The sequence below is a fragment of the Felis catus genome, chromosome A1 (genome assembly GCF_018350175.1).
Source record: "Felis catus isolate Fca126 chromosome A1, F.catus_Fca126_mat1.0, whole genome shotgun sequence".
Classification (NCBI taxonomy): Eukaryota; Metazoa; Chordata; class Mammalia; order Carnivora; family Felidae; genus Felis; species Felis catus.
In genome coordinates, this window is record NC_058368.1 from 103,941,937 (window position 1) to 103,956,934 (window position 14,998).

Sequence of the window (14,998 nt, forward strand, 5' to 3'; positions counted from 1 at the left end):
AACAAGGCTGGAAATGTACAGAACCAGAAGGTAGTCTCTGGCAAACTCTTCTAGTAATCACATGTATAAATTGTGATTGATTCTCATCAATGCCAATGACAAACACAAGTTCTCTCCTGTTAGGACTGTAACCTCCATAATGCAGCTGATATCATTATAAAAGTACACCAAACTTTCTTTTTTCTTTTCTTGTGGTAATTGCATGACTTATGAGAATTTCTGTGTTTATGGGGCAAAAACCCAAGGTAATACTAAAAAAAAAAAAAAAAAAGCTATTGTCTTCTTAAAGTTATTTTATTTTTTAATATTTATTTTTGAGAGACAGAGCATGAGCGGGGGAGGGGCAGAAAGAGGAGACACAGAATCCGAAGCAGGCTCCAGGCTCTGAGCTGTCAGCACAGAGCCAGACACGGGGCTGGAACCCACGAACCGTGAGATCATGACCTGAGCCAAAGTCGGATGCTTAACTGATGGACCCACCCAGGCGCCCCATAGCAGACTTAAAAAAAAAATTAATCAGCTTCACTTACATGCCTTCATCTCTCTCTCCTTCTCCCCTCCTTGTCTAAGGTAATGCTGGGCAAGCATACCTGAGCTACAAGTTCTAAGAGTTGCCTCCATGGGTCACTTTGTGGAGTTACAGGAGGGCAAGTTGTCCAGCCCTGCTGAGAAGTACATGAAGGATGAATGAGTACCTGTCTAGAGCCAAGAGCAGTACTAATAACCTCTTCTATTTGCACAGTGGCTTTTACTCATGGGAGCTTTTTACAGATGTGACTTGACAAACCTTAGTGGCTTTTCACTATGATTGATGGATTACGGTCGTTACTGTCTACATTGCTTAGATATGAAAGCAAGGAACAGAAAAAGGAAAAAAGGTTTTCTGTTGTGGCTGCGTGGCAAAATTAAGCTAATGACATTAGTTCAGGTAGTGAATGCACAGCCAGATAGGTGGCCAAATGGCATTATCCAAGTTCACCGATCAATTTGTTTGCCTGGCGTGACTTCAAATCATTTGGGCTATTTCAGAAAATCAAATCCATCATCAGGGGTCATTGAATTCAGTTTCTTCAGCCCACCCAGGGGGACTGTGATGACCTCAGAAGGGACACCGGTTTCAGAAGTAGGCATGCGACTCGCTTTGAAAGAACAAGGTTAAGGGAGCCACCCTGGGATTCTCAGTTCTATACGGACCCATGATGTGGTTCTGTTGGTTCCCGTTAAATTCATTTGTAAAAAGACAAAGGTATGGGTCCTAGGTACTTTTCGGGAGTGGTGAAAGAACAAGTGTCATGGGTAATTTCATTTAACCAACAGTTCTGGAACACTGTTTCTGTAATCGCTGTAAGGGGACACGCTATACGGAGCCCTGTCTGGTGCGCATCTGGTTTCATCACTCACTGGCAGAGTAAACTCTCTGTGCCTCGCTTTCCTCAATGGTAAAAGGGAGACAATGGTAGGACTGTGGGGAATATGAAACAAGGTAACACATAAAGTGCCTGGCACACACCAAATGTTCTAACGCTAGCCGTGGTTATTGTAAGGCAGTAGGGATGATCCATAGAGAGATAATGGTATATTTAGTCACCACCAAGCACTCTTAGAGGCTGGAAGTACATTCTTTGCTCCCTATCCCTAGCATCTGGCACGTAGGAGAAACTATAATGAGAAAGGAGCCTTGTGAAGTAAATTGATGGCTAAAGACCCAGCTCCCACTTCCAGAGGCTCCAAATTCTGTTGGTGATGGGCGCACGCGCACACACACACACACACACACACACAGGCTCCTGTACAAAGCAGGCAATGTGCATGCACTGTGAAGATTACATTATTACCCTAACTCTCTAATCTATAATCTCACACAGCATGTTGATGGCTTATCCCCATGTTGCAAAACTTACATCTAGAAATGACTGCACATTTCAAATGCTAAGTGCCACAGAATAAACCTTACCTGGTGTAAAAAATACTAATAGCTGTCAGGACTACCCTGGAGAAAAAGAAGGCTGTTTTATTATTGCCAACAAACCCATAGGGGCAGAACAATATGCCATGAATAAACCTGACTCCAAATGTGCTCCTGTGAAAAGGAAAGAAACCCAGAAGCAGGAATGGTGAGGTCAGTCAGCTGTGTGCCTTTATCCCACACACTTGTCCTCTGGACACTGGGAAATTCGTGTGTGACCTGGCCGCATTCCCTGGTCCCACCTCCAGCTCCAGGAAGCCCCCACTCCAGCCACGGACACTAGTTCTGTCTTGGCACCTTCTGACCCGCCCACAACACTCTGGCAGGGTAAGTTCTGTGCCATCCCTCAAACCTGGACCTTCAGAAAGCCTCCCCCGGCAGCCGACTCCGTGGTACATTCTATCCTTTGCTGTCCTTCCACGGCAGCGTTTACCACACACTGAACGGCTCCTGTTACCTTTGTCTCTCTTCCTCATCCTGCTGCCTTGTTTCTAACCAACCATTCAGCACAGTTCCTGGCACGAAACAGACAACGATCAGTGTCGCAGGGCTGAATAAATGGTGGTGGGTGTTACAACAATAAACCGCTCCCCTGAGTGTACAAGCAAGGCTGGTCCTTGCTGGGGTGCTGCTGACCTAGCCCCGGGAAGGCCAAAGGCTCAGCAGAACACTCAGGGCACACAAGTCAGCCATCGGCTCAGTGTGGAAGAGTAGCTAGTGGCCAAGCCAAATGATGCATCAGACCTCTGACTCATAGTCCTGGACCCTTTCAGTGTTCCACAGTCATTTATTATTAGATCTGAACTGGCATTCGCCTCAGCTGTGGCCCCAAATGTTTCATCCCTGCAACTGGGAAAAGAGAAGGAAAAAATTACAAGGAGCAATAGAATGGCTGAGGTTTCTGTCTGCATAAATTTAAGCGCAAACTTAATTATTTTTATGTTTTTAATGTTTATTTATTTGTGAGAGAGAAAGAGAGAGAGAGAGAGAGAGAGCGAGTGGGAGAGGGGCGGAGAGAGAGGGGGACACAGAATCCGAAGCAGGCTCCAGGCTCTTGAGCTGTCCGCACAGAGCCCAACGCACGGCTCGAACTCAAGAACTGAGACACCATGACCTGAGCCAAAGCTGGATGCCACCCAGGTGCCCCAGTGCAAACTTAATTTTAACTTACTTTCATGTTGAATTAAGTTTAAAAATAAACCTAATTATTATAAAATTGAATTAAATTAGATATGAGAGAAAAAAGAATTTAATAAGGCATTCATTTTTAATTTAATGAATAATCCCTCACACCCGCCACATGCTTTCATACCTTCCTGCCTCTGCACTTGTTTGCTCTCTGCCCGGAATGACATTTCCCTCCAACAGTATTAAATCAGCAAATGTTTATTGTGTAATAAGGTACCAGCAATCCAATGGTGAATACAACAGGGGTGGTCCATGTTCCAACATTGCTTTCATGAGAAGACACACATAAATAGGATTTTGAGCATCGTGTATAGGAGAGTACAGGGCACAGGTAAATGGAGCAAAGGGACTGAACCTAGCCTCCGGGTCACAAAGCAGCACCTGGGGATACGCAGTTTGCAACATAAAAAAGAAACGGCAACTGTGGGTCATGATAAAGGTGTTAGCTAACCCTACTGTAGTAATCATAATGCAATATACAAATGCATCAGAGCACCGGATTGCACAGGTCCAACTTTCACAATGTTATGTGTCAATTATAGCTCAATAAAAATAATAACTAAAAAAAAGAAATTAAATATGAGAGCTGAATGTGGGGCAAGGAGACAACACAGAAAACAGCTAGAACCCAACACTGAAGAAATAGCATTTGCTATTCTCTGTGCAACAGAAGAATGCATTTCAAATTGCTCAAAGAACCCTGAACCTCTGGAGCAAAGAGATGGAGAGGGGAAGTCAGAGAAAATGAGGCAGAGCTCAGACACACCTTCCTCAAAGAGTAAAAATGAGGGACACGCAGGTGGCTCAGTCGGTTAAGTGCCTGATTCTTAATTTCGGCTCAGGTCATGATCTCGTGGTTCATGGGATCGAGCCCCGCATCAGGTTAAGTGCTGGCAGGGTGGAGCCTGCCTCGGATTTAGGGCTCCCCCCCTCTGTCTCTCTCTCTGTCTCTCTTTCTCTCTGCCCCTCCCCTGCATGTGCGCTCTCTCATGCCCTCTCTCTCAAGATAAATAAACAAATTTTTTAAGTTAAAAAAAAAAGAGTATAAATGAAACTCAAAGGCTTAATTTGGTCCCAATATCCAAACAAAATAAAACACCTGAGAGAAATAATAACATCCCTATTTCTCTTCCTGTCGGAGATAGTATCCAGTTGATGTAGACTTTGAGTTAGCAGTGACTCTTTCAACATGCCACATTTGGGGAACAGAAGACATTCATTTCTCCTTTGTGGCTGTGTATCACATCACCACACAGGCTCTGCCCACTGGCCTTTGCCTGACTCCATGCTACCCAACACGCAAAAGCCAATGCAATTCCAGATCACTCACTTACCGGAACATGAAATCGACAAGGAGGCTCACTCCAAACTGAGGAAGAACGGCCAACACAGGCTCTATGAGTTACCGACTGCTTCACAGCACGTTACACCAAAACGTTACCCCTTAAAAACATAAGCATTTATTATCTTACGCAGTCTCTGTGGGTTTTGCATCTGGAAGGGAAAAGCTGGGTAGTGCTAGCTTAGGGTCTCCCATGAGTTGCAATCAGCCATCAACCAAGGCTGCAGTCATCCAAAGGCTGGATTGGGGCTGCGGGGCGTGTTTGCAAGCGACTCGCTTGGTTAGTACTGGTGTCTGTAGGAGGCTTTCAGTTCCTCTCCAAGTGGATAGAGGGCTGTTTACAACATGGCAGCTGGCTTCCTCCAGAGCAGGTGATTCATGAAAACAGAGGAGTGTGAAAGACACGACGTCTTTTATGACCCAGTTTCTGAAATACACCACCATTTTTGCAATATCCTGTTGATTAAACGGGTCAGCCCTGTGGATTCAGTATGCAAGGGGACAATACAGGGTGATGGTACCAAGAGAGGGGGATCATCTGGGGCCATCTTAGAGGATGGTCACCACAAGAGGTATTGGATGTCACCAAAGCTGCCACATGTTTCTAATCTGAAGGCAGTGAGAGCAGCCTTAGAATTGTGCAGGCCTGTATTTGATCACGATGCTGGTATTTGCCATTTCACCTTAATCCAGCGATCTGAACTTTCTAAACCTCAGCTTTCTCATTTGTGAGACGGAAAATATAACACCTACCTCTGAGGACTATTATGAGCATTAAGTATGGATAATATATTGTTGCTGGCAAGTAAGAGCACTCAAGAATCGCTAACTATTATAGTAACAAAGTAGGCGAAATGTTACTATGGCAACACAGTTGGAAGTCATTATCCACACAACCCTGTGTCAAACTCTAAGGGTTTTTTTTGATTTGTTTCTTTGTCCCGATCCATTCTTTTGTAACTTATAAACGCCTTAAAGCTAAACACAGGGTGGGGGCAGTACATAATGCTAAAAAATAAGTATTTCTATTAATATATTTGGAAAGACGTGGACACCATGAAAACTTTAACATCTAAACCTGAAGAACCCAGCAGCTGTCAGGCTAGTGCATTTTTCCCATGTGGCCCAAGTCCCCTATTATGATGACCTTAAAGGAACATGGAAATAAGGTAAGCAGGGGGGAAAGTATGGAGCTCGGTTGTTTTTTCAAAATCACAATTGTTCTGAAGGGGAAAATGTGATTATCTCTAGGAAAACAACCCAAGTTCAAGTGGTCAAGAAATATGTTCTTCACTCAGAAATTTGAGAGTTTGTGTTCTGGCTTTGTTGCAAACTTTTCCAACCTTAGCTTCTTCACCAGTAAAATACGAGTAAAGACACTGAGAAGAAGCTTCTTCATAGTTGTACTTAGAATATTACCTCTCTAGGGGCGCCTGGGTGGGCTCAGTCAGTTGAGCGTCCGGCTTCGGCTCAGGTCATGATCTCGGGGCTTGTGAGTTCGAGCCCCAGGTTGGGCTCTGTGCTGACAGCTCAGAGCCTGGAACCTGTTTCAGATTCTGGGTCTCCCTCTCTCTCTGACCCTCCCCCCTTCATGCTCTGTCTCTCTCTGTCTCAAAAATAAATAAAATGTTAAAAAAAAAATTTTTAAAGAATATTATCTCTCTAAATTCATACACCAAGAGTTTAAGTGGAAAGAGCCCAGGCCTGGCCCTGATAGGCCTCTGTGACCTGGAACAAATCAAAGACCCTCTCTTTTTCCTCATCTCACAAAATGGAGAAATCTACCATAGAGAGGATTTTTCCGGACAATGGAGAAATTAAAGGGAGGGGGGGAGAAAAGAAATGAGGTGAAATATATACATACCTGTATTTTTTAAATTATAAGCTCCTTTTGGGGGAAAAAAGTGCATAATTCTTTTCAGGGATTACTTTAGTCTTATGGTATTCAACATTTATTTTATTTAAAATAGAAAAATAAAAAATAAATGAATAAAATTTATTTTAGTGGCTATCTGATGTGGTAGATTTACCACAAAGCTGATGAAGCTGAAATTTCAGGGCTGATCACCTGAACGAACCCCTTCTAATTCAATATTCTTTGTCTGCAACTAATTTTGGATTTTTTTTTTCTGAAAGAAGTCCCCCATATTGTCTAAGCTGCAGGTCCTACAAAACTGAATCTGCCCCAGTTGCTGCTGTTAACACACATTTTTCAACCAAGACAATTTTCTAACATTATCACAGTATCTCTTATCAATAAAAGAGATACTGTCCACTAACAACTTAACAAATCGATACAAGAAAGGGTTTTTCCAAAATGACTGATTCCTGGAAAATATGGAAATAAAATTTATCCCCTACAGATGTATATTATATGACATTCATATTGTCATTTATACCAGATGATCATATTACATAAATTATATAATCCATGAGTCACATACACTGGAGTATATAACATATATTGAATGTAGAATTTAATTTTAGTCTAAAACATAAACATGGTAATATCTTGATTTTCCTTCCTAAGAGAGAGAAAAAAATATTATTGAATCTTTTATTTATCTACATTAGTACATCCCACATTTTGGGGGGTTTCAAGAAATAGAGATTCCAGAAATTCGCCAAGTTGCCCTACCGATAATAATTCCTCTTTGAGCTGAGAGAGAAGTAGCCTCGAACGGTAGTTAAGAACAGCAGGTGCTGAGCAAGACTGAGCGGGGTCCCATCTCAATGAAGAGATTGGCAAGTCTACACTTCAGGGTCTGCTCCTGTTACACAGGGGGAGTGACAGGTGCTATCTCACAAGGTGCTCGTGGGGAGTGAATGAGTGACCACGCTTGTGAAGTGCTGAGAAACCTACCTAGCGAATGCAAGCTCTGCCCCAGTGCAGTTTACAACACCTGAGACTACTTTTTACCCTAGACTGTCACCTCACAAACTGTTTTATCAACCTGGGTGATTAATGACTGAAATTTTCTCATTTTACCCCAATGTCACTCTCCCACTAATGACAACATCTTGCCTCTAGATCACATATTGAATTGACATATTTATACTGGAAAAGACTATGTTATTCATCTTTATATCATATTGTTAGCCCTGTGTCCTTAGTAAGGACAGAAGTAATCCCTAACAGTTTCTTTCGATTGCAAGTTAGTCGAGAAATAGCTAAAATAGACAACCTCATTTAAATTAAATACGGCTTCATTTAAATGCTTCGCAGTATAGATTGTGTTTTTATTTCAAAAAGGTTCTTAATATTTGCTAAACTGTCCAGATTAGGAAATACAGTCATGCCATTACTGACCAAGAGTTTAACTTCTGATGATGAATAAACTGGCAAAATTTTAGGTTGAAATGTTTAACAAAAGTTTTTTAAAAAGAAAGAAGGAAGGAAGGAAAGAAGGAAGAGAAAAAGAAAGAGAAAGAAAGAAAGAGAGAGAGAGAAAGAGAAAAAGAAAGGCTCTTTCTGTTAAGTATTAATAAGTTTATCTCTATTGGAAGGTGCCTGTGTGTCAGACTGCAGGAGCACTGAACTAAAGAGATGATTTGACTTTGAACTTTCAACAATATCTGGGTTTACAGTAATAAAACAAAGTGTGCTCTAATGTAGCCCTAAAGCACTCTGTACCTGTGAACACCAAATGATTGGATCATTAATATCGAAGTTCTGAGGTAATGCTATAAAGCACAGTAAATATTTAACGGAAATATCAAACCACTTTTCTTAAAGTCCTTCTATCTGAGTGGCAGGGAAGGAGTTTTGTTAATTTCCTTGTAATTCTATACATGGCCCTTAATTCATGAGAAATAAAAAGGAGTACACATTGTGATGAAACATCCAGTCACTGCAGATGCCAATTTTCTGCCCCTTCTTTTGATATCGAAAAGCAAAAGCATTGTTTATTCTTGAATTCAAAAGAAATAAAATCTTCCTACTATAGACCTATCAGATTTTTCCATGGTTCCAGAGGCTATATAACCATAAGCAAACCTAGTTTTATGTAACTTTTGTAGCCTTTCAAATATACATGGTTAAGAGCACAGTGATGACCATTGGGAAATTCTTGATATGGGCCAGCCGTGGTTCTAAAATCTTGTAATAAAAAGGACAACAACCTAACATTTATTATATGTCTCCTGTGTGCTAGGTACACTACTAAGCCATTTTCACAAATTAGCTAATTCAAACTTCCCAATAACCTTATGAAACAGGAACTATTATTACCCCAGTTTCCAGATAGAAAAGAGGATTAAAGGGGCGCCTGGGTAGCTCAGTTGGTTGAGCATCCAACTTCGGCTCAGGTCATTATCTCACAGCTCATGAGTTCGATCCCAACATCAGGCTCTGTGCTGACAGCTCGGAGCCTGGAGCCTGCCTCAGATTCTGTGCCTCCCTCTCTCTGCCCAACCCACTCGCATTCTGTCTCTGTCTCTGTCTCTCTCAAAATAAATAATAATAATAAAAACATTAAAAAAAAAAGAAACCAGGATTTTAAAAAACGAAGTACTTAATTCCCATGATAAAAGCATTGACTCAATTTTTTTTTAATTTTTTTAATGTTTACTTATTTTTGAGAGAGAGACAGAGGGTGAGTGGGAGAGGGGCAGAGAGAGAAGGAGACACGGAATCCGAAGTAGGCTGCAGTCTCCAAACTGTCAGCGCAAAGCCCAACGCGGGGCTCGAACTCGCGGACAGTGATATCATGACCTGAGCCAAAGTCAGACACTCAACCAAGTGAGCCACCCAGGTGCCCCTTAACTCAATTTGTTTTTAATTTTTTCAATGTTTCTTTACTTTTGAGAGAGAGAGAGAGAGAGAGAGAGAGACAGAGGGTGAATGGGGGAGGGGCAGAGAGAGAGGGAGACATAGAATCCGAAGCAGGCTCCAGGCTCTGAGCTGTCAGCACAGAGCCTAATACAGGGCTCGAACCCCAAAGTGTGAGATCATGAACTGAGCTGAAGTTAGACACTTAACCAACTGAGCTACCCAGGCACCCCTAGACTTGACTCAATCTTAAGACTCTAAATCCCATGTTATTTCTACTCCACTGGACGCTAGCTCTTGTAACTGTTAATCTCTTTTCATCTTGGAATAACAGAATTGGGCTAACGGATGTAGAACTTCTAAAGTAAGTGTAGTTCTTAAAATCTGATATGAGAGTTAGATGTGACACCAAAAGTATAACCTACAAAAGAAATAATAAATAAATTTGACCTCATCAAAGTTAAATACAAAAGACACCACCAAGGGGCGCCTGGGTGACTCAGCCGGTTCAAGCATCCAACTTTGGCTCAGTCATGATCTCAAGGTCTGTGAGTTTGAGCCCCACTTCGGGCTCTGTGCTGACAGCTCAGAGCCTGGAGCCTGCTTCAGATTCTGTGCTTCCCCCTCTCTCTGCTCCTCCCCCACTCGTGCTCTATCTCTCTATGTCTCTCAAAAATAAATAAACATTAAAAAAGATTTTAACGGGGGCGCCTGGGTGGCGCAGTCGGTTAAGCGTCCGACTTCAGCCAGGTCACGATCTCACGGTCCGTGAGTTCGAGCCCCGCGTCAGGCTCTGGGCTGATGGCTCAGAGCCTGGAGCCTGTTTCCGATTCTGTGTCTCCCTCTCTCTCTGCCCCTCCCCCGGTCATGCTCTCTCTCTGTCCCAAAAATAAATAAATGTTGAAAAAAAAAAAAATTAAAAAAAAAAAAAAGATTTTAACGTTTTTGACCACCAAGAAAGTCAAAGACAATCCACAGAATGGATGAAAATATTTACAAATCATTTATTTCATGAAGCTCTAATATCTGGAATATATACAGATTTCTTACAACTTGGTAATGAAAGGACAACATATTTATTTTATTATTATATATAATTTTTTTTGAGAGAGAGACAGAGAGAGAAAGGGAGAGAGTATGTAAGCAGAGGAGAGGGCCACAGGGAGAGAGAGAATCCTACACAGGCTCCACACTCAGTATGAAGACAAACACAGGGCTCGATCCCCCAATGCCGGGATTATGACCTGAGCCAAAATCAAGAGTCGAATGCTTAACCAACTGAGCCACCCAGGCGTCCCTCCTTTTTTTTTTTAAACTCACCTTCTGTAAGTACAAACCATAAAAATAATGTTTGCATGACCAACAAATTGGCATCCTGATTTTCAAAAGAAATGACATATTTTTATTAAGCTAGATCTTCTAGATCAGTATTTTCTTAATTTGCCATTTAACGTTTTGAAAACATTTCCCTTTTATCCTTTCCCTGAAATTGTGCCAGGCTAAGGTAAGGATGTAGGAGAATAAGTACCGTAAGAAAGGGGTTGTTCCAGGGTCCAGATGACTAAAGCACACCCAGGGATTCACCAGAAGCACCCACAGAACTCAGCATATAGTAGTACACAAGGCTAAGATTTAATAGCGTGATATAGTAAACTGGGCCATAGTGGCAAAGATTCAGGTGGAGTCTGGAGGAATCCTTATATAGGCTCCCTTATGCCCTCTCCCTCCCATGATAGGTCCCAGAGAACACCCTCTTCCCCCATCAAGGAAAATGTAACAACAGGCATATGATGTTTTTGCCCGGAGAAGCCCTTTAGAGACAGGGGAACCACGGTTTTTATTGGAGGCTGGTCACATAGGAACCCTCTGCCTAGACATGCTCCAAATTTAAACTCCCAGAAGGAAAGCAGATGTTGAGCATCAGTCACACTGCTTGCATAGTCTAGGCCCCATGAGCCACTTTTACCAGCCTGGGAAAAGTGGGAACACCCCCAAAACCTAAGCTCCCAAGGGTCAGCTAAGAGCTGAGCTTGCAAACAAGCCCTTCTAAGAAGACCAGTCTCGGGCCTGCTACGGTGACTCTATTCTGCACAGGGGTGAAAAACAAAGCCCTCAGAACCACCATCCAATGACACACAGATTCTTGAGGGAAAGACAAAGAGGACCGAGACGCTCTGGAATAGACTTAGCAGGGTTTCAAGGCCAAGGGGACACTGTAAGGTTTGGCTCCTACATCAAAAGTCTACCTACATCCATGACCTGGGAAGTTGGACTGGTTCAAGGACTAGCCTAGAGTCAGTTAGGCCTGAGCACTTTGAAGTACTCCTGGGATTTTCCAGGGAAAATTACCACCTGGCTATTACCACCATCAGGGTATTCCACTCCAGTCCTCTGGGTGAAGACACCTCCCCTAGTGCTATCCTGGAATCAGCGTGTCCTTTGGAAAAGAGATAAAAGGACAGGGAGATGAAGGGAAAAGGTTCTCTGACCTTTACCTTTCGCCTGTGGCATTCAAGAAAGAATCCTCGCAGATGTACAGGTGTTGAAATGGTTATCGCCCAGAACAGAGTTCATGACTCACTGCTGAAATACTGACCAGTCCCGCTGTTCCTGTAGCCCAGATGCAAAAGTCTACGAGGCAACCCCGAGAAAGAAACCTCAAGCAGGAGGAACCCGATTTCATCCATGTCCCCACTGCAAATGCCTCGTAAGAATATCTCATGAAAGCCTGGAAGGACCTACTTGCTGTCTCAACTGTTTCGAGAGTCAGTGACCACCACAAACTAGAATAGACTGGGGAAATAAAGTGGAAGGGACATCGTTTTTTTTTTTTGCCCCTAGAACAATGACTTTCTATTACATAAGAACTGCTGCACTTTGAGCAGTGAGTTACAAAATGTACCGACGCAGGGCAGAACCCAAAAGCAAGAGAATAAGAGTGCAGGCTTCCGTGCCTGCTTGGCATTTCAGAAATGTCCTACCTTTTCTTTTATCACCTATTCCTAATTTCCTTCTACTTCTTTCACCCGCAGTCTCTTCTTCTCCCTCCCCCTCACTCCCCCAACTCCCCCGAACAGTTAGAAACTGGCTGTAATTTCCAACGGTTCAAGCAACTGAAACCAAGTGTTTTCTTTTACAATTTGATTTCTCCGATTGCCCAAAGATGGTATCTCACGAACAGATGATTTCTAGCAAAAATTCCTGCATGTTTGCCTAAGCGTCTACTGCATCTTCCACATTAACAGTTTGATTTAAATGTTAGCTTCAGGAGGGGTGCCCAGGTGGGTCAGTTGGTTGAGCATCCCACTTCAGCTCGGGTCATGATCTCTCGGTCCATGAGTTCAAGCCCCACGTTGGGCTCTGTATGGACAGCTCAGAGCCTGGAGTCTGCTTCAGATTCTGTGTCTCCCTCTCTCTCTGCCCCTCCCCCACTCACACTCTGTCTCTCAAAAATGAATAAATGTTGTAAATATTTTTTTAAAAAAAGAGTTTCTTAAAAAATAAAATAAATGTTAGCTTCAGCAAATATTAAAGGTCATGAAAATCAGTAAATTCTTTTTTACACTGAATTGCACTTCTGGCCCTATGAAAAAATAGACAGTGAATTCTTAGTTAGCAGCAGCCTTTCGAAGTCTTCCAAGCTCTGCCTTAACCATTGGACAGCCACATGGGGAAATCAGTTTTCCAGGATCAGACTTGGTAGCCCCATGACTCGCTTGACGGACAGGGAGGACACACTCTTGGCAGAGATCAATCACCCAGGGAGGGGCCCTGCACCAAACAATCCACATTTAATCTTCACAAGGAGTCAAAAGGTCTTGAATCCAAGAAAGTCACCTTAGGCACAAGACACAAGAGGTGAAGCATTAGCAAGTAAGCCTGTTTCCAAGATAGTAATAGCCTTCCATTTAACTTGTCTTCCACTGAGGCAAGGTTTTACTAAGACTAATGGAGAAGTTTTCTGTGAAGAGTTGAAAAAATTGCTCCCTCCAAAAAATTAAAAAGTTAAAGTTAATTTGATATCAAATAGCAAAAGTAGACTTCAGAATGAGTCACCATCCAATGCGTGTCAGGCCTTCCCTGAACCATGGTCAGGCTATGGAAAGGTAATGTTCTGCAGCATGCTCAGAGATCTGAGAGCACGAGTGAACACGCAGATCTATGTCGGCCGTGCAAGAACTGGGGATATTAGTCTGCAGAAGTAAACCTCAGAAGCCAGGTGGGGAGAGTAGGGCAAGAGGGTCAGCTCAGATACTTAAAGCTTTATCACGTTGTAGAGTCGATCTACATGGCCTGAAGGAGAAGAGATGACAGTCCAATCATTACAAAGATTTTTTTAATGTTTATTTAGTTTTGAGAGAGAGAGAGCATGAGCAGGGGAGGGGCAGAGAGAGAGAGAGGGAATACACCATCCAAAGCAGCCTCCAGGCTCTGAGCTGTCAGCACAGAGCCTGACATGGGGCTCAAACTCATGAACCTCGAGATCATGGCCTGAGCCGAAGTCGCATGCTTAACCGACTGAGCCACCCAGGCGCCCCAAGTCGAATCATTATAAAAGAGAAGGTGGAACAACCAGAATTCCCAAGGATGAACTGGGCTGCTGTGAGTAGTAATGAGCTCCCTGTATCCAGAAGTATTCAAGTCTTTGATAGGTTCATTCAACATTCTGCATTCCTTTATCAAGGGTTTACTCCAGAGGCTCCACACTGGCTACACACAGGTGACTGGAAAGGTTGTGATTCCTGCTTTGATCCAACTTAGGGTCTGGTGAGGTGATCTGCTCAGAGGTAGACTCTGAGGGAATTGCTAGAGGGGACTCAAACATACAACCAGATAGGACCTGTCAAGTTCTCCCTAATCTCAACAAACATTCCATGAAATAAAGCCCTAGGTTTTTCTACATTTGGAGAGCCCCAAATGGTTTTTTTTCTTGCCAAGAATGAGCCAGCCAGATTACCAACTCTTAACTATGAAACTGCTTACAGCTACCTTAAAGAACATTTGGGAGGTTGTTGGGATCAGGGTTTTAAACCCATTTTCCTACAGTGAGCTATGAGAATCATTCTTCTGCTCTTGGTTACATTTCCCTTTTCTTCTTTATGCTGATTGATTGATTGAGTTTGGCTGTTTATTTTTTGAGAGAGCGGCTGAATGGGTAAGGGGCAAAGAGAGAGGGGATCGGAAGCGGGCTTTGTGTTGATACGCTGAGCACGACGTGGGGCTCCAACTCACAGAGCGTGGGATCATGACCTGAGCGGATCCCAGACACTCAACCAACTGAGCCACCCAGGCACCTCAGTTACAGTTCTTATAACTTAGAACTGTTATGAAAGTTCTTATAACTTAGAAAGTTATGAAGCATGCTTCATAACTTCATGGTTACAAGACACATTTCCTTGGGAATGACAGTGTTATATACTTAGGAAGGCAACACAAGTCTGGTATACATTGAGGAAACGTAGGAAAAGGATTATTTTTAATGGCTCACATTTATTCTCAGAATTAATTCCTTAACACAAAGCTGATTCTCGTCTCTTAGTTATAATTAGTGAAGTTCATTTTCTAATCACTTGTAATATGCACATTTTAAGACAGGATGACTTTGCTCCAATCTCAATTTCACAACTATGATCTCAGGTTCGAATCACATGATGATATGGAAAAATTACCTCTTGTAGCTACAAGGCCCCTGCGAGTTTGCCTAGTTTGACCATGGGACACAGGTGAGAAG

At 42.8% G+C, this 14,998-nt stretch overlaps 1 protein-coding gene and 1 long non-coding RNA gene across 3 annotated transcripts in view; one reads left to right on the plus strand and one right to left on the minus strand.

Annotated features, from left to right (window-relative positions):
- The window catches only part of LOC123385632, a 56,089-nt gene that overhangs the window by 22,762 nt on the left and 18,329 nt on the right, over window positions 1-14,998 (minus strand). The window contains exon 3 of one of the 2 annotated variants that reach the window (XR_006598539.1): window positions 4,287-4,597. The exons of the other annotated variant lie outside the window; for it this stretch is intronic. This is a non-coding gene — a long non-coding RNA (uncharacterized LOC123385632). Of the gene's footprint in view, window positions 1-4,286; window positions 4,598-14,998 lie in introns of those variants that run through there. 2 annotated transcript variants of the gene reach the window in all.
- GRAMD2B (GRAM domain containing 2B) overlaps window positions 1-14,998 on the plus strand; it is a 119,295-nt gene that overhangs the window by 8,451 nt on the left and 95,846 nt on the right. The gene's annotated exons all lie outside the window — the stretch shown is intronic.